Source organism: Leopardus geoffroyi, chromosome B3 (assembly GCF_018350155.1).
Source record: "Leopardus geoffroyi isolate Oge1 chromosome B3, O.geoffroyi_Oge1_pat1.0, whole genome shotgun sequence".
NCBI classification, from domain to species: domain Eukaryota; kingdom Metazoa; phylum Chordata; class Mammalia; order Carnivora; family Felidae; genus Leopardus; species Leopardus geoffroyi.
The window spans coordinates 96940108-96967439 of record NC_059337.1 but is presented as its reverse complement, the minus strand read 5'-3'; the positions used below and the strand labels follow the sequence as shown (position 1 = coordinate 96967439).

At 34.8% G+C, this 27332-nt stretch overlaps 2 long non-coding RNA genes across 2 annotated transcripts in view; one reads left to right on the top strand and one right to left on the bottom strand.

The window, feature by feature from the left end:
* LOC123583785 overlaps positions 1-27332 on the top strand; it is a 77985-nt gene that overhangs the window by 34793 nt on the left and 15860 nt on the right. The window lies entirely within an intron of this gene.
* LOC123583786 overlaps positions 151-27332 on the bottom strand; it is a 55123-nt gene continuing 27941 nt past the window's right edge. The window contains exon 2 of the long non-coding RNA XR_006704999.1: positions 151-1591. This is a non-coding gene — a long non-coding RNA (uncharacterized LOC123583786). The remainder of the gene's footprint in view (positions 1592-27332) is intronic.

Here is a 27332-nt window from a genome sequence, read left to right as displayed (position 1 = left end):
TTCCTCATTCATAAGAGGGGGGAGAAATAATACCTTTCCCATTCAAGTGTTGGTAGGATTAAATAAATTTATACACATAAAGCATATAGAAGAACCACTGGCACAGATAAGCACCCCAACACATTATTTTTTACTTTAGTAACCAAAACGTTAACCTTGGGTACTCATTTATTCAATAAATATTGTTTGAGGCACACAATAGGTATAGAACTTGATCAGCACTGGGGATGCATCTGATGTACAAAACATCAAGTTCCTATCCTCAAGCAGCTTACATGTTAGTGGATTTATACAACATGGAGATCAACAAGTGAACAGCAATACAAAGTTGGTAAGTGGTGCAGTGGTTACAAAGTAACAGGGTGAAGGACAGGGTGTCATGGGAGGGGTGTTGCTTTGGGTGGGTTGTCAGGGAGGGCCCCTGAAGGGACGATGTTTGGGCAGAATTCTGAGTGATGTGCACAGCAAAGGCTGTATCTGGGTGAAGAACATTCCAATCAAGAAGCAGCCAAAAATGTCCCATGCTAGGATTGTGCTTGACATGTTTGATAAATCTCCATTCAATTCTTGGCTAGAGCAAAAGGAGCTAGCAGGAGAATGGTGGAAAATTTAGGAAGAAGAGAGAATGCCTGAGACCAGGTTGTCCTGGCTGTGTTGGCATGGAAATTTAAACTTTATTTTAGGTTAGTCCAGGAGCCATTAGGGAGCTCTGAGTAGATTCACAATTTAGAAAGCTCACAGTAGTTTCTTTGCAGAAAAATGTGATATGCTGGTGCAAAAGTAGGCAGTGGGATAACAGATTATTTAATGATCCTTTTTTTGTCCATCTGTATTTTACAAGTTGTTGACAATGCACAGATATTTCTTTATAAGAAAATGAGCATTTGAGGTAACAATTAGGCACATGGGACAGTAATTGTTTTTTACCATTTTCCCCAATTTTCAAAAGGGTACCTGACTTTTGTGCAGATATACGAGGTCTCCACAGTTTTTTTTTCCTAACCAATTCTTAAAATTTATTTCTAGTGATCTATCCTTTGTCAGACCTAGAAAGCAGTTCATTTTTGTTATTTTCCTCTTAGAGACATCAGTCTATCATTACACAAGGGCATCATCATCTCCACTGCAGAGAACAGAACACTTATCATACCTTTCTCTTTGGGTTTTGTTTTCAAGATCCTAATACAAGTGGCATTGTTGTCAACAACACGTTCTTTCCATTGTACAGTTAATGTTTCAATGTGAACAAGGCATTGTTGATTTGCCAGACCAATAGAAACTATGATAGTTGCTTCTGAAAAATGACACATTTGAGATACTAGATCATTATCTACTGACTGACTTTGGCAACAACAAAAAATTCTCTCCTGCTGGCAGTGAAATGGCATGTCACAAAGATGGGACTCCTTACTTTATGCCACATTGCCTGTGAGAAGGACGGCTGTCTGTGCTTGATCACTACTTGAAGCGTGTGGTTCATGAAGGATAATGTGAGCACTTAGGCATTTACAATCATGGCGGGTTTGTCTTTCTCATTGTCATTTTTTGAACAGTTACTTCATATCTGACGTGATGTCCTTAGCCAGAATTCCTAGGAATGCAGAAAACCTGTTAAGTTTGAGGAAAAAAAGCTCAACTATGATTCTTTCCTCTGTTAAAAATCAACAAGTAAGTATAAATATATTTACATTTATACTTACATAAATAGAAATATAAATAAGTAAAAAACAAATTAAATGTTATGATTTTGACATTTTGCATGACATACTGTGATTTTAAAATTTATAATACATATAAGAGAGTTATGTTGACATATTAAAAATGATGGAAAATAACCAGTAGGTAAACAAATGGTTCCAATTCATCCCATTCTGCTCTTTTTTTCTTTCTGAGCATAAAACAAAGGGCTTAGAACCATGGAACTGTGTGTTCTAGCCAGAAACTGATAAAGGCCCCCCAGATATCCCCCCTTATACTCTGTAATAAGTTGGTAACTGACATTAAACAACAAATAATAGAGATACATTTCATGAGTTTCTACTGCATGTCAGGCAAAGTGCTCAGGATGTTATATACATATTTTATTTCATCCTCATGACAACCTATATAGTGGACACTTTAATCAGTATTAAATGAAAAAAATTGAGGTCAAAGAGGATAAATAAATTGTTTAAGACTGCACTACTAGTAGATGACAGAATTGGAACTGAAACTGAGGCAGTTAGACTCCAGATCCAAAGTTCTCAACTGCTTTGGTATTAGGTCTAGCAATATCCATACATGGCAGTGTAGGGAGCATAATATTTGAACTTGTAGAAAACATTCATTGCATAACATACAATAATTGCTCTCTCAGTGTCAGTCCCCTATGATGACATTATTGATGACTTTTCTAGAAATCAGACTACCGAGGTAGGGTTTATTCAAATGTTTCAGAAAAGTGAGATGAGTCAAATCAGTTACATAATTTTTCTTCATGGGCCAAGAAGATATTCCTAGAGTTGTTAATCCTGTCTTCAATAAAATTTTCACACAATATTTAGACTCTCTGAGCTGCTGTGTGAATGGAGCTCAGACATTTGCCTTAAGATTCATTTTTGGTTTTTTCCTTGAATAGATTGAATAAGCCTCTACTCTTTTCTCTGTGGCTCAGGAACCCAGCTAGGTCTATAACCACATATACTCTCTCTCAATATACCCTAAATACACAAAGGCACATTAGGCTCATGCATTATGTTCAGATGGGTAATTAGAATAATGAAAATCTACTTGGAGCCCCTGCAGAATCATTTTTGACCGAAGATACTAGCAACTGAATGTTTCTTGTTAGATCCGGAGAGAACATGAACTATCACTAGTGGCAGCAATTGCCGCAAAGAAGGCCTTTGCTCTTGTGCATATTTAAGATTTGTCACACGTCCACCCAGAGCTGCTGTATAAGCCATGCTAATAACTATCTGGGAAATTTGGTTATCCATTTGAATGGAGCAACCCTGTTCTTATTAGTTTCTAAATTTATTTTAACTTCCATTGACACGAATTAAAATGGGAATCTTGCTGTCTATTGATTGTGTCAGTAGATTTTTTTTCTCTCTCCAGAATTCATTTTTAAAGACTTTACTTTTATTAAACTAAATACTGCCAGTTAACTAAAGTCTTGGCTTTTATAGACTCAGGGGAGCAGGATCTAACATAAATTAATCATGACTTAATTGACTGAGCTAATTCAAGTTCCCTCCAGTCCACTGCACAACAATATTCTTGTCTTCCCAATGAAGGCTAAATTGTACATTGCTTCAGGAGGATCAACTTTTACATCTTTAGCACTGCACTTTTTCTGACATATAAAGTTTTAATATTATTGGAATTGTCTACAAATGTGTTCATAGTTAGGAAAACTAAATTGACCCTACACATCATACCTGGCCAGTTTCTTCCTTTTATTTATTCCATGCATGGACTAAAATCTTTATTTGGTAATAGTATTACATACACATACACAATCACCAACAGTTTGATGGCAATTTACATCTGTTTTTTTTTTTCCTAGGCAAAGATGATGTAAAAGAGTGTTGAATTCCTAACGCTACCACTATATTGCTATAAAAAAACCAAATGTATTTAGTGATATTACAAAGTCATCAATGGTAATAGTTTTCTCAAAACATCCTTATATAGAATAGTAAGTACTTAACAACTCTTGTAAAGAAATCATCAAAAATTTAATGTTTCTGGGCTTAGTTTTCTACATATCCAATATAAGAATGCAATGCAAAAGTATATAAAAATACAAAATCTCCAAGGTTTTTTTTTTTTTTTTTTTTTAACTTTTATATATTTTTCTTAGGGAATTATTCACTCTTATACTGGTAGGAGACAACCTATGGGGAATAAGCTTAGAAACTCCCTGGGCTTACACCAATGGGTTAACAAGGCATAAAGAATTACAAAGCCATAGGATGCTCACACCCAAATTTGGGTAAACAAGATTAGGTAAATAAGTATAGAGAAGGCGGGGCAGAAGTCCCAGTACAGAGAGGGTGGGGCAAAGGACCCAATATAGAACACAGGTATATGAAATAAACAAGATTAGGTATTCAGAGTAGAAGCACCCCCCAATTTAGTACTATAGCGGAAAGCTGCTTTCACAGGAAGGTAGGACCAAGCTAGGTAAACAGGTAAATTGAGCTATAGACCACTGTGCTGCAGGTGAAGCAACCCAGAGCTGAGATGATTAACAAAAGAAAAGGTGCCTTGTTAACTCTGAGGTCATACATCCTATCGGTCTCATCCCCTAGGCTAGCTAAGATAAACAGAGGTGTGCCTCATGCATGCTGTAAACAACCTTCCACCCCACTGCCTGGGGTCAGGATTTTGCTTTGTAAGTGGGGTGTTGAAGTCTCCTACTATCATGGTATTACTATCAATGAGTTTCTTTATGTTTGTGATTAATTGATTTATATATTTGGGTGCCTCCACATTTGGCACATAAATGTTGACAATTGTTAGGTCTTCTTGGTCTATAGACCCCTTGATTACGATATAATGCCCTTCTGCATCTCTTGATACAGCCTTTATTTTAAAGTCTAGATCGTCTGATATAAGCATGGCGACTCTGGCTTTCTTTTGTTGACCATTAGCATGATAGATGGTTCTCCATCCCCTTATTTTCAACCTGAAGATGTCTTTAGGTCTAAAGTGGGTCTCCTATAAACAGCATATAGATGGTTCTTGTTTCTTATCCATTCTGTTACCCTATGTCTTGATTGGAGCATTGAGTCCACTGACGTTTAGAGTACTGAAAGATATGAATTTATTGCCATTATGATGCTTAGAGAGTTGGAGTTTCTGGTGGTGTTCTCTGGTCCTTTCTAATCTTTGTTGCTTTTGGTATATATATATATGTATATGTGTGTGTATATATATATATATATATATATATATATATATATATATATATTCATCTTTTCTCCCCTCAGAGAGTCCCCTTTAAAATTTCTTGCAGGGCTGGTTTAGTGGTCACAAACTCCTTTATTGTTTGTCTGAGAAATTTTTATCTCTCCTTCTATTTTGAATGACAGCCTTGCTGGATAAAGAATTCTTGGCTGCATATTTTTCTGATTCAGCACACTGAATATATCCTGCCACTCCTTTCTGGCCTGCCAAGTTTCTGTGAATAGGTCTGCTGCAAACCTGATCTGTCTTCCCTTGTAGGTTAGGGACTTTTTTTCCCTTGCTGCTTTCATGATTCTCTCCTTACCTGAGTATTTTGTGAATTTGACTATGATATGCCTTGTTGATGGTCGGTTTTTGTTGAATCTAATGTGGGTCCTCTGTGCTTCCTGGATTTTGATGTCTGTGTCTTTCCCCAGGTTGGGAAAGTTTTCTGCTATGATTTGCTCACAAAACCTTTCTACCCCTATTTCTCTCTCTTCCTCCTCTGGGACCCCTATGATTCTGATGTTCCTTTTTAATGAGTTAAAAAGGATTTCTGATTTCTCTAATTCTTTTTTGTTTTTAACATTATTTATTATTGAGAGACAGAGCGTGAACAGGGGAGGGGCAGAGACAGAGGGAGACACAAAATTGGAAGCAGGCTCCAGGTTATGAGCTATCAGCACAGAGGCCCACTCGGGGCTTGAACTCACAAACCACGAGATCATGACCTGAGCCAAAGTTGGTCACTTAACCTACTGAGCCATCCAGGCACCCCTGATACCTCTAATTAGCCTGATGTCTCTAGTTGTTAAATTGTGCTCTTTTGCCTTAATCTCCCTTATTTTTTCTGCTTCATTATTCTCCATAAATTTGTCCTCTGTATCGCTGCTTCTGTGTTCTGCTTCATCCATCCTTGCCGCTGCTGCATCCTTCTGTGATTGCAGCTCAGTTATAGCATTTTTAATTTCATTCTGGCTATTTTTACTTTTATCTCTGCAGAAAGGGATTCTAATCTATTTTCAACTCTAGCTAGTATTCTTATTGTGATTTTAAATTCTGGTTCAGATATCTTGCTTGTATCTGTGTTGGGTAAATCCCTGGCTGTCATTTCTTCATGCTCTTTCTTTTGGGATTAATTCCTTCATTTTGTCATTTTGAAGGGAGAAAAGGAATTAATGAGGTAGAAAAATTGAAATTAAAAAATATTAAAATTAAAAATTGCAAACACACACACACACACACACACAGAAATAAAATAGATGATGCTAGATCCTAGGTGTGTTTTGGTCTGGGTGTTGAAAGTGGTTTGACAGATTAGAGAAAAAAAGGGGGGGGGGAGGAAGAAAGAGGAAATCGTTTGAGAATTTGAAAAATTGAATACACTGAAGTAGACTAAAATAGATGATGGGGTAAAATAGAATTTGAAAACATTTACACAAAAGTAAACAGTATAGTAGAAAAAATTAAAGAAAAATATTTTTATTAAAATTAAAAATAAATATGAATTTTTTCTGTATTTAGAAAAAAGAAAAGAAAAAAGATAAAAAGATATCATTTGAAAATTTGAAAAAGTGAATACACTGTAGTAGACTAAAATGATGGAAGTAAAATAAATTGAAAAAATTTACATAAAAGCAAAAAATATAGTAAAAAATTTAAATAAAAATATTTTAATATAAATTGAAAGTAAAAATGAAGTTTTTCTCTTTCTGCATTCAAGAAAAAAGAAATGAAAAAGAAAAAAATAAAAAAGGAAATTGTTTGAAAATTTGAAAAGGTGAATACACTAAAATAGACTAAAATGATGGAAGTAAAATAGAATTTGAAAAAATTTATACAAAAGTAAAAAATATAGTAATAAAAGTTAAAGAAAATATTTTTAATAAAAATTGAAAATAAAAATGAATTTTTTCTTTCTGTATTCAAGAAAAAGAAAAGTATAAAAGAGAAAAAGGAAAAAAAAAGAAAAATAAAGAAAGAAAATTGAATACATGAACTTGCTAACAGATTGAAGTAGGACTGAAATTGCTTCATTTTCCCCTAGAAGTCAGTCTATGTAGTGCTTTATAGTCTATAAACTAAGCCAGCCATGAGCCTTGTGTTCTTAAAGAACGAAGTTGGCACAGTTGGGCGGGGCTCGGTGTAACAGCTCCGCTCTCCACTAGATGGCACTTCTAGCCTACTGGAGTGGAGTGCTGTACTTGTAGGTGTGTATGCGCATGCACAGGCGTGGTGAAAATGGCGCCACCAGCTACCCAGTCTGTTCTCCTGGATCAGCAATCGCACACCTATCCTCTGTCTTCAGCTGTCATCCACTCCCCGCTTTTTCACTCTCCGTGACCAGGCCCCAGGCAGTACCTCTCCCTGAGTTTTGTCCCAGATGTGGCTGCTTTCCCTGGCCCGTTACTTCTGAAGGACTGCGGCCTTGACCCGTTCCGCCCCTCTGTGAGAGGGTCTCACCTAGCAATGGCCAAATGAGCAATGGCCGAAAATCAGCTGCACCCAGGAACGTCCACTGTACCCTTCTGCTACCGATGCCCCAAGACTGTGGCCAGGTGCCAGCCTGCCCCAGAAAAAGTTCACGAGACAGTGTATCAGCAGCTTTTTCAGGGATTATGGAAAATCACAACACCCATCTGGCACCAGGCTTCCCCCTTAATGACAATGCCCCAGCACCAGTGAATGTGGCCGCCTTCTGGGGTCTGCTGGACCAGGTGGCTTCAACAGTCTCTACCAAATATCCTTCCAGCAGTGGAACCACTTTTCCCTGTGTGGCCTGAGAACCTCCCTGACCCCACTCTGCTCCTGGGGATTCGCCCTTCCCACCAGAGCACTTCCAGGTATCGAGCTGCGGAATTGCAGCCTTTGTGCTCCCCTTGTTTACAGTCTTAATGGAATTTAAACCCTCTCCTTTCTCCCTTTTTAGTTTAGTCACTGCAGCTGTTTCAATTTTCCACTTTCTCTCCAGCTGCTTTTGGTGAGGGGTGCTTTTCCCCATATTATCCCTCCCACCTCCAGTCTCCATCCTCGCTCTGCCTGCAAAAGGGGTTCCCTACCTTCTGTGGCTTCTCACTCCCCAAATTCACCTCTCTGTGCCGCATACCTGCTGAATTCTGTGGTTCACGTTGTGCAGATTGTTGTGTTAATCCTCCAATCAGTTTTCTAGGTGTGCAGGATGGTTTAGTGTTGGTCTGGCTGTATTTCATGGACACAAGACACACAAAAAACTTCTATGCTGTTCTGTCATCTTGGTTCCTACCCTCAGGATTTTGTTTTGTATTAACCCAAACCCCTAACCCCAAATATCTTCAAGACCCCGTGTCCCTCACATCCACAAGTTAATGTTCACAGATTGTCTCTTTGTGCACGTCCATCGCCATGTTTGTAAGCCTTCTGATCCTAATAAAAACAGGGCAAGGACCCTTATTTGGGACTCTTGTCTTTTCCTGGACATTAGCCATCTCTGCATCCTGCTCTTTTGCTGGCCAAAAGAGAATTTTAGACTTAGAGCCTATGACAAGAGCCATGTAAAGAAAAAAATAAATTTGGTGTATTATCTTTTTTTTCTCCAAATTCATTAATTAGAATAGCATAAAAGAATGCAATATATATATACATGTATATATATATATATATATATATGTATATATATATATATATATATTACTAGTGATTAGAATACCTATGCAAAAATCAAATTTCTTCAACAGTTATCTTTTTTCATTTGGTTATTTGTGTGAGGTATTTTTCAGTTTTGGTCTTGTTTTTGGTTTGTTTTATTGATTTTGTTTGGTTTGTTTCATTCAGAGTCTTCTCCTAGTTCCTCTCTTAGGACTTAAAAAGAGTTAAGAGCCTCTAGACTGATATTGAATTCAAGGGTGTCATTGATTGTTCAGTGACCATGATTGTAAGCAATACAATGTCACATAATGACAGGAATTGACTGTGGCTAGGTCTCCAAAGCAGGGAATCAAGGGCAGCAAAATGTAAATGTTCAAACTTTAGTGTTTTGTATATCCTGTAATATGTTTAGCATAGTCTATTAAAAATTTTCCATAATATAATAGTGAAATAGGCACAGTACAAACTTCTAGTTACAAATAAGTCACGGAGATGACAAGTATAGCACAGGGAATACAGTCTATAATATTGTAATAATGTATGGTGACAGATGACGACTACATCTATTGTGAGCATTGAGTGATGTATAGAACTGTCAATCACTACTAGAATTGTGCACCCGAAACCAATATAGCATTGTATGTAAAAAAAAAAAAAAAATCTCCATGTTATAAAAGAGACATATTTATGTAGTAAGAACTTTAAAAATTTTTTTTAGTGTTTATTTTTGAGAGAGAGAGAGAGTATGGCAGAGCCCAAGTAGGGGAGGGGCAGAGGGAGATGGAGACACAGAATCCGACTGTCAGACTCTGAGCTGTCAGCAGGGAGCTCAAACTAAGGAACCAGGAGATCATGTCCTGAGCTGCAGTCTGACATTTAACTGACTGAGCCACCCAGGCATCCCAAGAATTTTAGTTTTATTTCTGCTACTTGCTGTATCAACTTGGGCAAACCTAATCCACTTAGGTTTACTTTTCCCCAACAGTAAAATGGGATATTATATATTTTAGATGTTACTAATGGTAAAATGAAATCAAAGATAAAAACATTTTATAAGCAGAAAAACATTATCTACTTGTGAAGAGGCCCTACTTTGCCTTTGAGATGATAACGGATGCTTCATGTCAGGCATCTATTAATTACAGAATTACTGTCAGATTTTTCTGATTGAATCTTAGTAAATAAAACCAACTCTACCATTAGTGAACTAGAATGTTTCTTATGAATTTGGTGTCAAGGATTTTTCCCGTGTGTGATAAGAGCAGGTAAGACCTGCCACTGAAGCTACTTAAGAATATATAGGAAAGCTATGGAGGTAGCATTGTTAAATACTCCCCAACACTCTTCTTTCTGCTTAGCCTTAAGTATCGAATCTGTGGAGTATTGAATTTTGTATTTAATGTATGCAAATCTAAAAGATCAGACTGAAGATGCTGACCTTTCACTGATTCTTGTTGAACCACAATTTCTGGTCTCACTGTACAGAGTTTCCTCTGATTTCCCAAGATCATCGATGGGCACTGGGGAAAGTTACAAGAGAAAATCCACCACTGGAGTAATGGCTCCCTTAACAAGTTCCTTGAGACAGAGGACCTATTAGACAGCAGTTTTTTAATCACTGAGCTTTCACACAATTTCATTTCCCAGAAGAAAAAGTTCTCACTAATTAGATAATATCAAGCTTGTATTAAAAAGCCAATGTGGTAGACAGTAGATGTTCTGACATTTAATGTGAAGCTTCTAAGGTGGCACATAGATTTTGGAAAGTTCTGAGAATGTGATTAGGTGAAAGCAGGGGGAAAAATAAATGCCCTTTAAAATAGACACAAAATTTAAGTGGTTATAAATTATTGTTTCTTATATGATATCAAAATTGAATGTTCATGTTCATCTTAATAAAAAAATTATTTATTCTTCTTTTTTACACATGATTACCTAAAAGTGAATTAATGAACTTAAAAGTTAGATGCTTGTGGAGCTTTTTAAAAGCTTGAATTATTTCCAAAATTTAGTATTTTTTAAAATTTAAGTTTAATTTATCTAAAATACAGTGTAGTCTTGGCTTTAGGAGTAGAACCCAGTGATTCATCTCTTACTTATGGCATCTAGTGTTCATCCCAGAAAGTGCCCTCCTTAATGCCCCTGACCCATCTAACCCCTCTGCCCCACAGCAACCTTCAATTTGTTCTCTATATACCTACTCTTAACCACAACTGGAAAATTAACTTCTTGTAGGTATCTCTAACATGTAAAACTGATTAATATCTTTCCTACCCTCTTATACTATATCAAGTTGAATCATAAAACATTTTTGCAAATAAAAAGTGATCAAAGATTGGGAGTTTCATATAATTGAACCTAGTATATTTGTTTCCCTAATCTTGTTTTGTGAAAGACATGGTCCTTTTTGACATGCAGTGCAAAGGGCATTAGCAAATATATGTGTAATATCCTTAGATTTATAAGTATTTTTAAATTGTTTTTATTTGGTTTCCTTAAAAGCTTACCATATAAAATGGGGTTTATGTCAATGATAAGGTGAGAGACTACATTTTTTCTACTTTCTAGTGTTGTAAATATATGAAATATTTCTGGATTAAATATATTTGAAGCACTTTCTATTTTTCCAAGACTCAGCACAATACTCAGTAATTAATGAAAACTTTGTTTTAGGATTCTGTACAATGCACAATTCAATGTATAGCACATTTATTATGTATAAACCCTTTGATTCTGTTTGCTTTTTTGATTGAAAACTATCAAATACAGGGAAACTACCTCTCCAGAAGTTTTTTAAGGAGATAAAATTTATGTGCAACAGTAACTACCCAATTAAATACTGACTTTAATAACCTCTAAGTACATTTTCCTAATATTCTCCCTAAGGAATATTTCATTACAAGGTTTAATTCTTTCATATATCCATTTTGGTTACAGATCATTAATTGCTGATAGGGATTATTATATTTTACAATTTTGGTGGTAACATTTCATTTCCTAAGACTACTCGTGCCTTTACTAAAACAATGTGACATCCTTGACAGTCTGAAGTATTTCTGTACATATCTTGAAAACAGATATAAATGCTGAAGTGTGTTTTAATGCAGCTGCATTTAGTGAAACCTGAAATTAAATTCTAACTTAATAAAGCAGATTGTTTTTTAATTGAATGTTTTCCCCCCTCAGCTGAGAATATTACCATTTTAATTATATTTCATTGAAGGGAAGGAAAATGAAAATCATTTTATGTTCTGACAGCAAAAAGAAAACTTAGAACATTTTCTACCAAATATTTTTTAAAATTTTCAATAAAATCAATTACAATAATTTGAAATTGACCGATTTTAATTTAGGTTTATCCTTTATAAGTTGACTTCTGTGCCAAAAAAAATGAAACAAATATAATTTTGTTAAAAACTAAAAATAAATCAGGAAGATAATTAGGATCTTTAAAATGAATATGGATGGGGAAAACGGAACAATCTAAATGTTTTCTAAATTGATGTTGCTTTATGGTTTTACAACACGTTAACTTACAGAACTTAAAAAATAGTATTTCAAATTTTAAAAGACAAAAGAAAAAGTAAATAAATACAGACAAATATAACCTAGGATCTGGTTCAGGAATTCTCTTCCTTTGGATTTGCATGAACAAGGTTAGGATATTACATATTTAGCTAGTTATAGACATACCGTGCTTGAGGTGCCTGGTAGGTAGATATCTAGACACCCAAGTGGCAATCTAGAATGCTGGATATAGTAAGATAGCAATGCCATACTATTAGTAATGACAACTACAAGAGTAACATATATTTGTCATTTCCTGTCAGCTGTGGGTCTTAAAACTTTGAGGTAGGTACTATTATTGTCCTCATTTTATGGATGAAGATACTGAGGCACAGACCAGAGTTTTTCTTAATCACACTGAGCTGCAATTTAAATCAAGTCAACAGGGTTCCACAGCATACACTAAACACAGCTAACTCTTGTAGAGAGAGGAGGTTGAGATGGAGATATTTACTTACTACCTGTAGTAATGTACTACCTGTACCCTTGTACCTTCCCTTCTTTCCTGTTGACATCAGTGAAACTCTCTCTGTGCCCATGGAAGGCAATTTTCTCCTCTTGGTCATTACATCCATTGCCTGTGGTCTACTCAAGGATTTTGCTTCTGTAGTTACAGTGTAGTTCTTCTCATAATCAGTTATACCTCTTCTATCTAAAAATTCCCATCAACATAAAAATTGTAGTATCTTCTTAAAAATAAATGCCAGTCTTCACATATTCCTCTAGCTCCCTTCCCCCATTTCTCTTCTCTTTTTCAAACATGTATTCTAGACACTGCTTCTACTTTTCTCTTTTCAATCGACTTCAGTTAAACTCTTTGCCCATCAATCTACTAACATTTCTTTTCTAAAAATCTCTAATGTCTTCCATTTTGATAAATTCAGTGGCCAATTTTTGTTTCTCAACCTAGAAATTCTCAGAATTTTTGTGTCCACACCTTCTCCTTACATGACCTGATATAGTCCTATGGCTTTAATACCATCTATGCTCATGATTATCAAGTTGATACATCCAGTCCCAATCTCTGAATTTAAGAATAATACATGACTATTTTCTTTTCAATAACGCCATACAGATATGTAGTAGGCATTCTAAACTTTGTCTCAGACAGAACTCTGTTTTCATCTTGCTCCTGTCCCAATCTTCTACATCTCAGTAAATGATGCCATCATTGATCCAGTTCCTATATACATGTATATACACACACATATATATATGCATCATATATATGATGCATATATATATATATATATATATCCATATGACTCACTATTGACTTCTGTACATCTAATCCATCAATTCCTATCTACTTTAATTTCAATACGTTTCCTAATTTTTATTGTTTCTCATCTTCTCTGATTAGTATGTCCATGATTGCCAGCCTTGCAAATGATGTATTTGTCTCTAATCTTGCATTTGTACCAATTGGTTAATTCAAAATATGTAGTTCTATTGTTTAAAATATTCCAATCATTTTCTGTCATGCTTTAAAAACATCCAAATGACTTTCCATAGCCTATGCAGTCATAAGTAATGTGGCCTCTGCCTGCCATCTTACCATTCTTATATTATTCTCTACCCTGTTTCTTCTTCTCTGTTCATTTTATTTTTATTTTTTAAATTTATTTCTTTAATTTACATCCATTGTTGCACTATATGCTAACTAACTTGATTTCAGGAGTAGATTCTTTAATGCCCCTTACACATTTAGCCCATCCCTCCCCCAAAACCCCTCCCGTAACTCTGTGTGTTCTCCATATTTAAGAGTCTCTTATGGTTTTGTCCCTCTCCCTGGTTTTATATGAATTTTGCTTCCCTTCCCTTATGTTCATCTGTTTTTTATCTTAAAGTCCTCAATGAATGAAGTCATATATTTGTTTTTCTCTAATTTTGCTTAGCATAATACCCTCTAGTTCCATCCATGTAGTTGTGAATGAAATCTTGCCATTCTTTTTGATTGCCGAGTAATACTCCATTGTATATATATACCACATCTTCTCTATCCATTTATGCATTGATGGACATTTGGGCTCTCTCCATACTTTGGCTATTGTTTATAGGGCTGCTATAAACATTGGGATGCATGTGCCCCTTCGAAACAGCATACCCGTATCCCTTGGATAAATACCTAGTAGTGCAATTGCTGCATCATAGGATAGTTCTATTTTTAATTTTTTGAGGAACCTCTATACTGTTTTCCAGAGTGGCTGCACCAGCTTGCATTCCTACCAGCAGTGTGAAAGAGATCCTCTTTCTCTGCATCCTCACCAACACCTATTGTTGCCTGAGTTGTGAATGTTAGCCATTCTGACAGGTGTGAGGTGGCATCTCATTGTGGTTTGATCTTTTATTTCCCTGATGATGAGTGATGTTGAACATTTCTTTATGTGTCAGTAGGCAATCTGTATGTCATCTTTGTAGAAGTGTCTATTCATGTCGTTTGCCCATTTCTTTACTGGATTATTTGTTTTTTGGATACTAACCCTTTATCTGATATGTCTTTGCAAGTATCTTCTCCCATTCCATCAGTTGCCTTTTAGTTTTGCTGATTGTTTCTTTCACTGTGCAGAAGCTTTTTATTTTGATGAGGTCCCAATAGTCCATTTTTGCTTTTGTTTCCCTTGCCTCTAGAGATGTGTTGAGTAAGAAGTTGCTGCGGCCAGGGTCAAAGAAGTTTTTGTGTGCTTTCTCCTCAAGGATTTTGAAGACTTCCTGTCTTACATTTAGGTCTTTCATCTATTTTGAGTTTATTTTCTCTGTCCATTTTAGAATACTTATTTTCCTCCAACAATCTACGGTCTTGTTTGTTTAGGCATTTGTATTTATTTTTATGTATCTTTGGAACTCTACCATTTTATTGAAACAAGGGTGAGTTACTTTTATCTATCAAGTTCCAGTTGCAATGATATTTCCTTAGTAGGGCTTATGTTATCTTAAGTAACCCACTCAGTCCTAGTTACTGTCCATTTCTTACATTTTCTGGTTTATTTCCTCTTTGGCCCTTAATAATTGTCTTGTGTTTTTTTGATTCATTCATTAATCCAAATATTACATGTGTTTTATTTTTTGATTCATTAATTGGATTACTGATTATTTACCTACAACTAGACTGTTAGCTCTAAGATGTAGATGGTTGGCAAGGGACATAGCAAATGCTCAATAAATATTTGCAAAAGGAATTAATACTTTAGAATTGACAAAGGATTTTTCTGTATATAATCCCATCATCTGATTAACTATTATCAGCAAGAAATGTAGCATATTCTCTCCTAGAGTTTTGACATAAATATGGCTCAAAAGACCATCTATTCAATTTCTGCTCATCTGCTACCATTATGAAAACCTCAGTTCAGAACGATGTGTCTTGTATAAACCATAAGGAAGACTTGAGATGGAGTTTACTCCTAAAAAAAAAAAAAAAAAACAACTCATATCATGTTATTCAATGCCTTCCTTATACCCTCTTTTGATAGTTTAGTTTGTGACATATTTTAGAAAATATACTGGTAATAACTACAAGTCATTTGTCTTTAAGCATAAATAAATTTGATTGATGTTAAACTTGACAAGATTAATATCTGAAGAACCCTTTAATAAAAAAGATGGGGCCCCTGGGTGGCTCAGGTGGTTGAGTGTCAGCCTCTTGGTTTAAGGTCAGGTCATGATCTCACAGTTTGTGGGTTTGAGAGCCTCACTGGGCTATGTGCTGACAGTGTGGAGTCTGCTTGGGATTCTCTGTCTCCCCCTCTTTCTTAATCTCAAAATAAATGAACTTAAAAAATAAAATATGAATTTTTTCTGAATATGTGTCTGTATTCAGATTTAAATAACACACTGAATAAATAATATGTGCTAGGCATTATACTGATTATTTTTGCTGATGGTATCTCATTTAATTCTCAGAATCATTTTAGAGTTATTTTTATAACTTTTGGTTTGAGAGAAAGTCTTGTACAGCAAGTACGCTACCAAAGTCTTCTGACTCATAATTAATTGCTCCTTTACATTGTATTTTATTGTCTCTGCACTGTCAGGAAAATGTCTGCATGATATAATTAGTGGAAAGAAATGTAGCATCTTGACAACTATATTGTAATGCACTGTAATGTTCTAGGACTTATCTTCCAAGTCAAACACCCTGGATTTTTCTTTATTTCTATTGGCTTTGTGCCCATATTTAATTTACTAATAGATCATGATTGTTCTATCTCTAAACTGTGTCTTAAATTGGCTCACTTCTTTCCATCTTCACTGTCATTATGCTAGTCCAAATCCATATTGTCTGTAAACTGAACTCTGGTATCTCTATCCCCATGTTTGTTTTCTTACAAAACATTCTTTGTAGGCTGAACCTAAAATTATCTCTTTTAAAAAATGCTTTATTTGTTTATTTTCAGAGAGACGGTGGAGAAAGAGGGGGGGGGAGAGGGAGGGAGGGAGGGAGAGAGGGAGGGAGAGAATGAATCCTAGGCAGGCTCCATGCGGTCAGCACAGACAGATCTCACCAATTGTGAGATCATGACCTGAGCTGAGATCAAGAGTCAGAAGATTAACTGAATCAGACACTCAGGTGCCCCTAAAATTATCTTTTAAAAGCTGAAATAAGATCATAGCTCTCTGCTAAAACAAAAACATAAAATGAAAGAAACCTGTAATGACTTACTATATTTAGGATCAAAACCAAAGTTTTGCCATGGCCTATAAGACTCTACGTAATCTACCTTCCACCTGTTGTATTCTACCAATCTCTTCTTTTTCTGGGTTCCAGAAAAAGCATAACCAAGGTACTGCGACTGGGTACTGGGACTGTTTTTTTCTTACTTAAACATGCCAAGCTCTTTGTGGTCTTTGCATCTGTTATATCTTTTTCCTTCCTGGATTTTTCAATTTCTGTGAAAAATTGCCATTGGAATTTGGTAGGAATTGCATTAAACCTGTAGATTGCTTTGGGTAGGATGGACATTTTAACAATACTAATTCTTCCAATATACAAGCATGGAAAATCTTTCCACTTATTTGTGTCTTCAATTTCTATCATCAGTTTCTTATAGTTTTCCATGTGCATGTCTTTCACCTCCTTGGTTAAATTTATTTTTAGGTATTCTTTTTGTTGCAAATGTAAATGGGATTATTTTATTTTTTAAAAATTTTTAATGTTTTATTTTTGAGAGAGAGAAAGAGAGCGTGAGCAGGGGAGGGGCAGAGAGAGAGAGGGAGACAGAATTTGAAGCAGCTGTAGGCTCTGAGCTGTCAACACAGAGCCTGATGTGGGACTTGAACCCACAAATCTCAAGATCATGACCTGAGCTGAAGTTGGATGCTTGCCCGATGGAGCCACTCACATGCCCCTAAATGGGATTTTCTTAATTTATCTTTTTGATAGATCATTATAGTATATAGAAACCAACTGGCTTCTGTATGTTGATTTTCTATCCAGTAACTTTGCTGATTGTTATTAGTTCTAGCAGGTTTTTGGTGGAGTCTTTAGGGTTTTCTATATATAACATCATGTTATCTGCACATAGTTGTACTTTCTCCTTTGTTATTTGGATGATTTTTATTTCTCTTTTTTGCCTAATTGCTCTAGCTAGGACTTCTGATAATAAGTCAAATAAAAGTGGCAAATGTGGGCATGCTTATTTCTGACCTCAAGGGAATAGCTTTTAGCCTTTCACCATTGAGTATATTGTTAGTTATGGGTTTGTCTTCTATGGCCCTTATTAAGTTGAAGTGTGTACTCCCTGTACTTACTTTGTTGATAGTTTTTATTGATGTAGAGTTTTGTCAAATGTTCTTGTGTATCTGTTCAGATGATAATATTTTATCCTTCATTTTTTTAATATAGTGCATCACATTGATTTTCAAATATAAAAACACCTTTCCATTCCTGGAATAAATACCACTTGATCATGGTGTATTATCCTTTTAATGTTCTGTTGAAATCAGTTTGCTCATATTTTCTTGAGGATTTCTGTACCAGTGGTCATAAAGGATAGTGACCTATAATTTTCTTTACTTGTAGTGTCCTTGTCTGGTTTTGGTATCAGGGTAATTATGGCTCAGAAATGTTCTCTTCTGGAGTGCCTGGGGAGCTCAGTTGGTTAAGCATCTGACTCTTGATTTTAGCTCAGGTCATGATCTTACAGTTTGTGAATTTGAGCCCACATTGGGCTCTGCTCTGATGTTGCAGAGCCTGCTTGGGATTCTTTCATTCCCTCTCTCTCTCTCTCTCTCTCTCTCTCTCAAAATAAAGTAATAAAAACAATAAAAAATTAAAAAAAACCACGAATGCTGATTCTAAACAGTATCACTTAAAAAATGTTCTATTTATAAAATGAGTTCAGAAATGTTCTATTTTTTGAAAGAGTCTGAGATGAATTGTTATTAATTCTTCTTTAAATGTTTGGTAGAATTTACCAGTGAAGCCATCTGGTCCTACATTTTTCTTTGTTAGTAGGTTTTTGATTACCAATTCAATCTCCATACTAGTAATCAATTTATATTTTCTTAAAAAATTTTTTTAACATTTATTTATTTTTTGAGAGACAGAGACAGAGCATGAGCAGGGGAGTGGCAGTAAGGGAGGGAGAAACAGAATCTGAAGCAGGCTCCAGGCTCTGATCTGTCAGCACAGAGCCTGATGTGGGGCTTGAACTCATCAACTGTGAGATCATGACCTGAACTGAAGTCAGATGCTTACCTGACTGAGCCACCCAGGCACCCCTCAATTTATATATATTTTTTCTTTCTCATTGTCTTGGTAGGTTGTATTTTACTAGGAATTTATCCATTTCTTCTAAGTTGTCCAACTTACTAGTATACAATAGATAGTAGTCTCATGATCATTTGTGTATCTGTTGTTTTTGCTGTAATGTTTTTTTTTCTTGATAAGTCTTAAGTAAAGGTTTGCCTATTTTGTCTATATGTAAAAAAAACAGCTCTTAGTTTCATTGATCTTTTCTATTGTTTTTGCAGTTTCTATTTCCTTATTTCCATGCTGTTCTTTATTTCTTTCCTTCTGTTAACTTTGTTCTTTTCTAGTTACTTGAGGTATAAAGTAAGGTTGTACATTTAAGATTTTTCTTGTTTTCTGATATAGCCATTTATTGCAATGAACTTACCCATTAGAACTGCTTGTGCTATATCCCATGGTTTTGTTTTTTCCATTTTATTTTGCTCAAGGTAGTTTTTTAATATCTCTTTTGATTCTTTGACTCATTGGTTGTTCAGTAGCATGTTGTTTTTAACATTTTAAAATTTAACATTTAACATTTTAAATTTTAACATTTAAATTTTTCCAATATTCTCCTTGTAATTAATTTATATTTTTAAAACATGTGGTCAGGAAAGATCCTTAATATAATTTCAATCTCAAATTGGTTAAGACTTGCTTGGCAGATTAATATCTGGTTTATCCTGGAGAATTTTCCATGTTCACTTGAGAAGAATGTGTATTGTATTGCTTTTGGATGGAATGTTCTATATATATCTGTTAAGACCATCTGGTCTAAAGTGTTTTTTAAAGCCAATGTTTTTGTACTGTTTTTTTGTCTCAATGATCTCTTCATTGGTAAAAGTTGGGTATTGAAGTTCTCTATTATTGTATTGCTGCCTATGTCTCCCTTTAGGTCTGTTAATATTTGTTTTATATATTTAAGTTCCCCTATATTGGATACATAAATACTTACAAATATTATAACCTCTTGTTGGATTGACCCCTTTATTATTATATCATTACCTTGGTCTCTCATTGCATTTTTTGTCTTAAGGTTTATTTTTTTTTCTGATATAAGTATAGCTACCAAAGCTTTCTGTTGGTTTACATTTACATTGAATATCTTTTTTCCATTCCTTCATTTTCAGCCTATATAATTCCTTACATCTGAAGTGAGTCTATTTTAGGCAGCATATGAGTCTTTTCTTAAATCCATTCAACCACTATGTTTTTTTATTGAAGAATTTAGTCCATTTACATTTAATGTGGTTTTTGATAGGTATGCACTTATTGACATTTCGTTAATGATGTTCTGTTTTGTAGGCCTTCTGTTAATTTTCTCTTACCCTCTTTTCTTGTGATTTGATGACTTTCTTTAGAGTTCTGCTTATATTCTTTTGTGTGGATACTATAGGTTTTTGCTTTGTGGTGACCACAAGGGTTACACAGAACAACATATTTCTAATCGTCCATTTTAAGTTGATAACACCTTAAGTTTGAATATATTCTAAAGTTCTACTTTTTTTAACCACTTACACCCAAAATTTATGTCATTGATGTTATAGTTTATAGCTTTCATATCGTGTAGCCCTTAACAAATTATTGTAGTTTACTTATTTTTACTACTTTGATTGTCTACCCTTTATGTTAGCTTTATAAGTGACTAACCACTACCTTTACAACATTACATTATTCCAAATTTTATTATATATTTCCTGTTACCCATAAGATTATATAGTAAAACTTTGGTTTATGAGCATAATTCATTCTGGGAATGTTCTTTTAATCCAAAGCACTTGTATATCAAAGTGAATTCTCTCATAAGAAATAGTGGAAACATGATTCATTCCACAACCCAAAAATATTCATATAAAAATGATTCCAATATTGTAATACTAAATAATAAAGAAAATATAAAGAAAAACATACAAGTTAATCTGCACTTATCTTTGAAAACTTTTGTGGCTGGTGAGAGAAACGAGGGAGGTTTATTGTGTAGGACAACTTTCATTATCATTAATAGAATCACTGCTACCTATTGGCTCAATGGAATCTTTTTCTTTTTGTGCAACTTTAACAAGGAGCCTATCCAATGATACTTGCTTTCGCTTCCTGTTGAGGACTTCGTGGAAATGTGACACTGCATTGTTGTTTAACAGATTCATCATTCACACTGCTACAGCCTTATTCAGGTGGTGCTTTTCTATAAAATTTTTCACTGTTGTGCACATTTTACACATCTCCCTAATCTCATTTGAAGTGAGGGATTCTTCTGCCTTTTTCTTCTCCTCTCTGCAGAAGAGATGCACATACAGACTTCTTATAAAAACTCTCAATTTTGGCTACTCACATACTCTTTCGTACTTCTCAATGATTTCCTTCTTACCTTCCACCATAATCCTCTCCTTACCACCTTTCTTTTCAGTTTTTTTTCTGCATAGGGGCCATTATATACACTTGCACAGATGTTGGCTACAGTATATACTAACAAACTTTATTCATATATTTAATGTCACTGGCAATAAGGCAGCAGTGGCAGCCTGACCAAGAATGAAACAAAGCATTCCTAAGCTTACTCTTGCATGGAAAAGCAAAAGACCATCCATAGGTGCTTTGAAGTGACAAAAAATACACTAGTGCCAGTTGTGGGTGCCTTCTGACGTTCTGAAAAATCACTGATTTCTGCCAAACATCATGGCCTGAGACCAAACATTTGAGTATGGGAGATGATCACCTACAATCCCAGAGAGAGAGAGAAGAACCATTGGTTCATTGGTGATCATGTGATGTTCAGCATCATGTACTACTCGTATTGCAAGAAATTGCTTGTTTATCAAGTTAAAATTTATTAGAAGTATTTGCTAGTCTTGGAGAACACTTACAGAACAAGTTAAATGCAATCTAAGGTTTTACTGTACTGTCATATGTTTTCCTGTTACTAATTAGTGCCCTTTCATATCTGCTTTTAGAAGTCTCTTTGTCATTTCTTTTAAAGCCATTCCAGTGAGCAACTCCTTTAGCTTCTGCTTGTCTGGAAAACCTGTTCTCTCTCCTTTAATTCTGAAGGACAACTTTGCTGAGTAGACTGTTCTTGGTTGGCGGTGTTTTTTCTTTCAGCATTTTAAATAAATCATGCCAGTCCTTCCTGCCCACAAATTTTCTGCTAAAAAATAGTTTTTCCCTTGCTGTTTTTAAGATTACCTCTTTAATTTTTGACTTTTTAATTATAATGTGTCTTGGTGTGGGTCTAATTTGGTTCAACTTTTTATGGAACTCTCTGGGATTCTTGGATCTGGATGTTTGTTTCTTTCTTTACATTAAGGGAGTTCTTAGCTACTATTTCATTAAATAAATTTTCTGCCCCTTTCTGACTCTGTTCTCCTTCTAGGACTCCTATAATGCAAATGTTGGTCTGCTTGATGTCTCATTAGTCCCTTAAGCTATCTTCACTTTTTTTTTCCTGGTCTGACTGGGAAAAGTAAAAAGTAGGACACCAATGGCATGAAGGGCAGTGGGTAAAAAAATAGGAATATACTATCGCAAGGTACCTTTCTATGTGTTAAATGGTAAAATAGTAACTCAAATTGGACTATAATAAGGATATATGATGAAATCTCTAGAGTTACCAATTAAAAATTATTTTTAAAGTATTGATGTAAAGCCAATAGAAAAGATAGAGTGGAATATAAAAGACTATATGGATTAATAAGTAATACTAGAAGGTAGAATAAAGGAAAAATAAGTGAAAAAGAACAGATGGCACCAATAGAAAAAAATAGGAAAATGGGCAACTTAAACCAAACTACATCACCAATTACTTAGAGAAGTAATCAATTGTCAGCAACCTTTTAATCCACACACACAAACCCCAAAAATTATTTATCAAATTTAATTAATGGTTTCTAATCATAAGCTATAATGTATTTACCCAGAATACTACTGAGACATTTTAATGTGTAGGAGGAAGATATTGAAGTGGATAACATGACACAATGATTCTGTTCTCATTCCTTACCTAAAGGAGGAAAAAAGACTTGATGTGTCATTAGAAATTACTATTCTTGGAGTTCTTATATATATAAAAAATTATTACCTTGAAATAGTTCTACTTCTAAATATCTAATAATTCTGAGGCCATGTTGTAAATTTACACCCTGAAGATTTTGCAACATTAGAAATAAGTATTAGTTATCTGTTGACTACTCATGCTAAAATTTAAGGAAGGAAAAAATGTAAAATTCTGTATACAAAGTCTGTTGGATGGTAATGTTGTGTGAATAACTTTTACCTAGACTTTGTTAAAAATTAAAAAATGAAATTTACACATGCAAAATCAGAGCTAAATGTTTTTTTTAATTCACATAAGACCAAGAACTTTATTACTGAAATATATTTGACATACAACAGTATATAAATTTAAAGTGTACAACATGTTAATCTGATACATTTATAGATTGTTATGATTGCTATTGTAGAGATAATTAGCACCTCTATTACATTACATAATTATCTTTTCATCTTAGTGGTAAGAATCAGTAAGCTCTAGTCTCTTAGCAAGTTTGATGATTATAATACAATATTGTTGTCTATATTTACTATACTGCACACTGGATCTCTAGGATTTATTTACTATTTGTTGAAAGTTTGTACCTTCAACAACATGTGTCCTATCCACCTAACCCCTATCCTCTAGTAACAACCATTTTACTTTCCATTTACATCTAGAGTGATTATTGATATCTAAGGACTTTCTGCCACTTTCTTGTCATTTGCTTCCTGGTTGTTTGTATCTCCAATGTTTCCTTTCCCTCTGTTTCTAACTATCTTTGTAAGTTGGTGGTTTTCCATAAGAATACTTTTTTTATGTCTCCCGAACTACTCTAGATTTTTGCTTTACAGTTGCCATGAGGCTTACATAAAAGATCTCATAGATAAAAAGTCCATTATATGCTGATAGCAACTTATCTTCATTTGCCAATAAAATCTCTGCCCTTTTGCTCCTCAACTTTTATGTCAACTTTGATATCACAATTTACCTCTTTTTATGCTGTGAATTCATTAACAAATTATAGTAGCTATAGTCATTTTTAATGCTCTTTCCCTTTAACCTTTATACTATAATTTGTTAACACACCATTCTAGTAAAGTTCCAGTTTTCTAATTCTATTTTTCACTTTTACCAGAATATTGTGTACTTCTATATGTTTCCGTGTCCCTGATTAGCATCTTTTTTCTTTAATTCCAATATAATTAAGGTAAAGCATTACATTAGTTTCAGGAGTACAATATGGTGATTCAACGATTCTATACATTACTTAGTGCTCATCATGATAAGTGTAGTTTTTAAAATGTTTTTATTTATTTTTGAGAGAAAGAGTGAGAGTGGGGGCAGAGGCAGAGAGAGGGAGACACAAAATTGGAAGCAGGTTTTGAACTGTCAGCACAGAGCCCGACTTGGGCCTTGAACTCACCAACTGTGAAATCATGACCTGAGTTGAAGTCGGACACCTAACTGACTGAGCTCTATCCCAGGTATCCTGATAAGTGTACTCTTAATCCTCTTCACCTATTTCACGCATCCACCCAACTACCTCCCCTCTGGTAGCCACCAATTAGTTCTATGTATCTAAAAGTCTGTTTTTTGGTTTGTTTCACTTTTAGTTTGTTCATTTGTTTGGCTTCTTAAGTTCCACATTTTTCTGATTTACTTTACTTAGCATTATATCCTCTAGATTCCTCCATGTCATTGCAAATGGCAAGATTTCAGTCTTTTTTTTTATGCTTGAGTAATATTTCTTCATATATACATACTACTTTATCCATTCATCTATGGATAGACACTCGCATTATGTCCACATTTTGCCTGACTGACATCTTTTAATTTCAGCATGAAGAATTCCTTTTAGCATTTCTTGCAAGGCAGTTCTAATAGTGGTGAAGTCCCTCAGCTTTTGTCTAGGATAGCCTTATTTCTTTGTACTTGAAGGATAACTTTGACAGATAAAGCATTCTTGGCTGGCAATTTTTATTTTTCAATACTTTGAATATGCCATTCCATTATCTTCTGGCCTATAGAGTTTCTGCTGAGAAATCTGCTAATAGCCTAATGGGGGTTCCTTTGTAGATTTCCTTTTTCCTCTGACTGCCTTTAAGTTTCTTTATTTTTGACAGCTTTATTTTACTAGGTCTTGGAGAAGGTCTTTTTGCATTATAATAATAGGGTGTTGTATTAACTTTGTGGACTTTATGTACAGTTCCTTCCCAAGGTTTAAGAAATGCTTGGCTGTTATTTCTTTAAACTCTGCTCCCTTCTCCCTCTCTTCTTCTAGTACACTGATGATTCTTGCATTTGACTTCCTAAATGAATTTGATAGCTTTCTAAATGAACAGTTTTTTTTAAAACTGTTCTCTTCTCTGAACTGAATTATTTTTATATTTCTATCCTTGAAGTCACATATTCTTTTTTCTATCTGGTCTGCCCTGTTACCAATGCTGCCAATGTATTCTCCAGCTCCAGAATTCTGTTTGGTTCTTTTTAATAATTTAAGTCTCTTTAATCAACAGAAGGAGGACTTTACCAGTATTATTTCTGAGTTTTTTGGTAATTTATTGAATTTCTTTAAAACAGCTATTTTGAATTCTTTATCAGTTAGATTGCAATACTCTATGCCTTTGAGTTAAGTTATTGGAGAATTATTTTCTTTTTTTGTGACACCTATTTCCTTGATTTTTCATGATGTCTAACGATTCACATGTAGAGTAGCAAAGACCTTCGTCGGGCAAGGATTTATGTTTACTTTGTCTCTTATAATTCAACAGTCTGGCAATTAGAATCCTTTCTTTTGCATACTAGAAGGTGACTGTTACTCAAGTTTGTGATTTCTCCTGCTGCAAGAGCTAGTTGCAGAGGTGGGAAAGATGTGTACTTAGCATCTGGGGCTTTGGGGGGTGCCCACTGGCCCAGTAGGGGGATATTCAAGTGAGGCACTCCCAGAGGTTCATGAGAGATCTCCTGCTGAAATCTTGAAACAAACATCAGGACCTATGTTCACTCAGTGCCCTTTGATAAACTTGTCTGCCTCTTTCACTTTCCTCCCAGAGATCTTTCCTTAGCAATTCAGGTGCTGCTGGAGAGAAATGGATCCCTTAACCTGTGACTCAATCAACTGGGGCAACTAGGTAGTCACTTGTCACTTTTGCTTTCCATCTCCTCTGTTGGAGAGGTAGTCTTTTATGCTACCAAAAGCTCAATGCTGACTTGGCAAGTTCTGTCTCCCTTGCCTCAAAACTTGTCTTTATTTCTCACTGATGGCATGCTGGATTCCCCTGTCAGGCAGGCTGGACCTCTGCAAATTCTCTACCTTCCAATGGCATCCATCCAGTTTTTTACCCTCTCCATACCCCTTTTCCTGATTGTGTTAAACTGGGGTAGGACAGGTTCACCCATTCCCTTGGATCCATTGCCCACACAGAGGTCCTCTCTGCTCACTTTGGGATGCACAGGTGTGTAAAAAATCCTGGGTGTTCTGTTCTAATGTGCAGAGGCAATAGTGACAGTAATGGATGTTCAGGTGGCCTTAACTGATTATAGGAAAATAAATGCTGTTTTCAAACCTAATCTTCTTCTATTAGAATTTCTATGCTGAGAAGACACAAGCTAATAGAACTTGGGGGCTGTTTGTTTTTGTTTTTGTTTTTGTTTTTTTAACTTGTAAAAGTAGTACTAAAACTAATAAAATTACTTGGGGTGTGAAAAAAAGATTAAACTCTTGAAATTTGAGAATTGTTTAAGATTTGCCACTGCCATTTTCATGGAATATTCTCTCTAAATATCTGTGTTTCCCTGATATTTTCTCATTTTTCAATAATGGAATATTCTGGAAACTGGTACTGAATTTAAAAAAAAGGGGAATAGTAACCACTCACTATCCATAATTATTCATGAATTTTGATTTTATTTTAAAATATTGCTTTTAAAATTATTAATAACAAATATATTTGCTTTTGTATGTTAAGGAGTTTCTGGAGAAAAAAAGATATTTTGCTGTTTAAAGTGTCAATTTATTGTAATTAATTTAATGGAGGATTATATTGTGGAATTTTCCTATTGAGTAAAAAAGTAGATAAAAATCATTTTGCACAAAGCTTATTTCACGTTCTGACCATAAACTGGTATATTCTGGAAAAGTCTGGTGAGATAATTCAAGGGTGTTTAAAAAATAATATTGTTAGTTTCAAGTAAATGATGGATTATTTGTGGCCTAGAATGAGATCCTTTGCAATAACATGTATTGATGGCTTGATTATTTTTAGTTCAGTCATGGAAAAAATACCTGAAACATTTGGAGACTGTTGTTGAAGCAATTCAGAAAGTTCACTTTAAAAAGCTTGCTTTTAAAGGTAAAAGTAATTGTTAGTTTGGATTTCCTAAGCTGCATACATAATTATTAGGATACTGTATGTGGAGTGAAATGAACATTTTTTCTGAGAT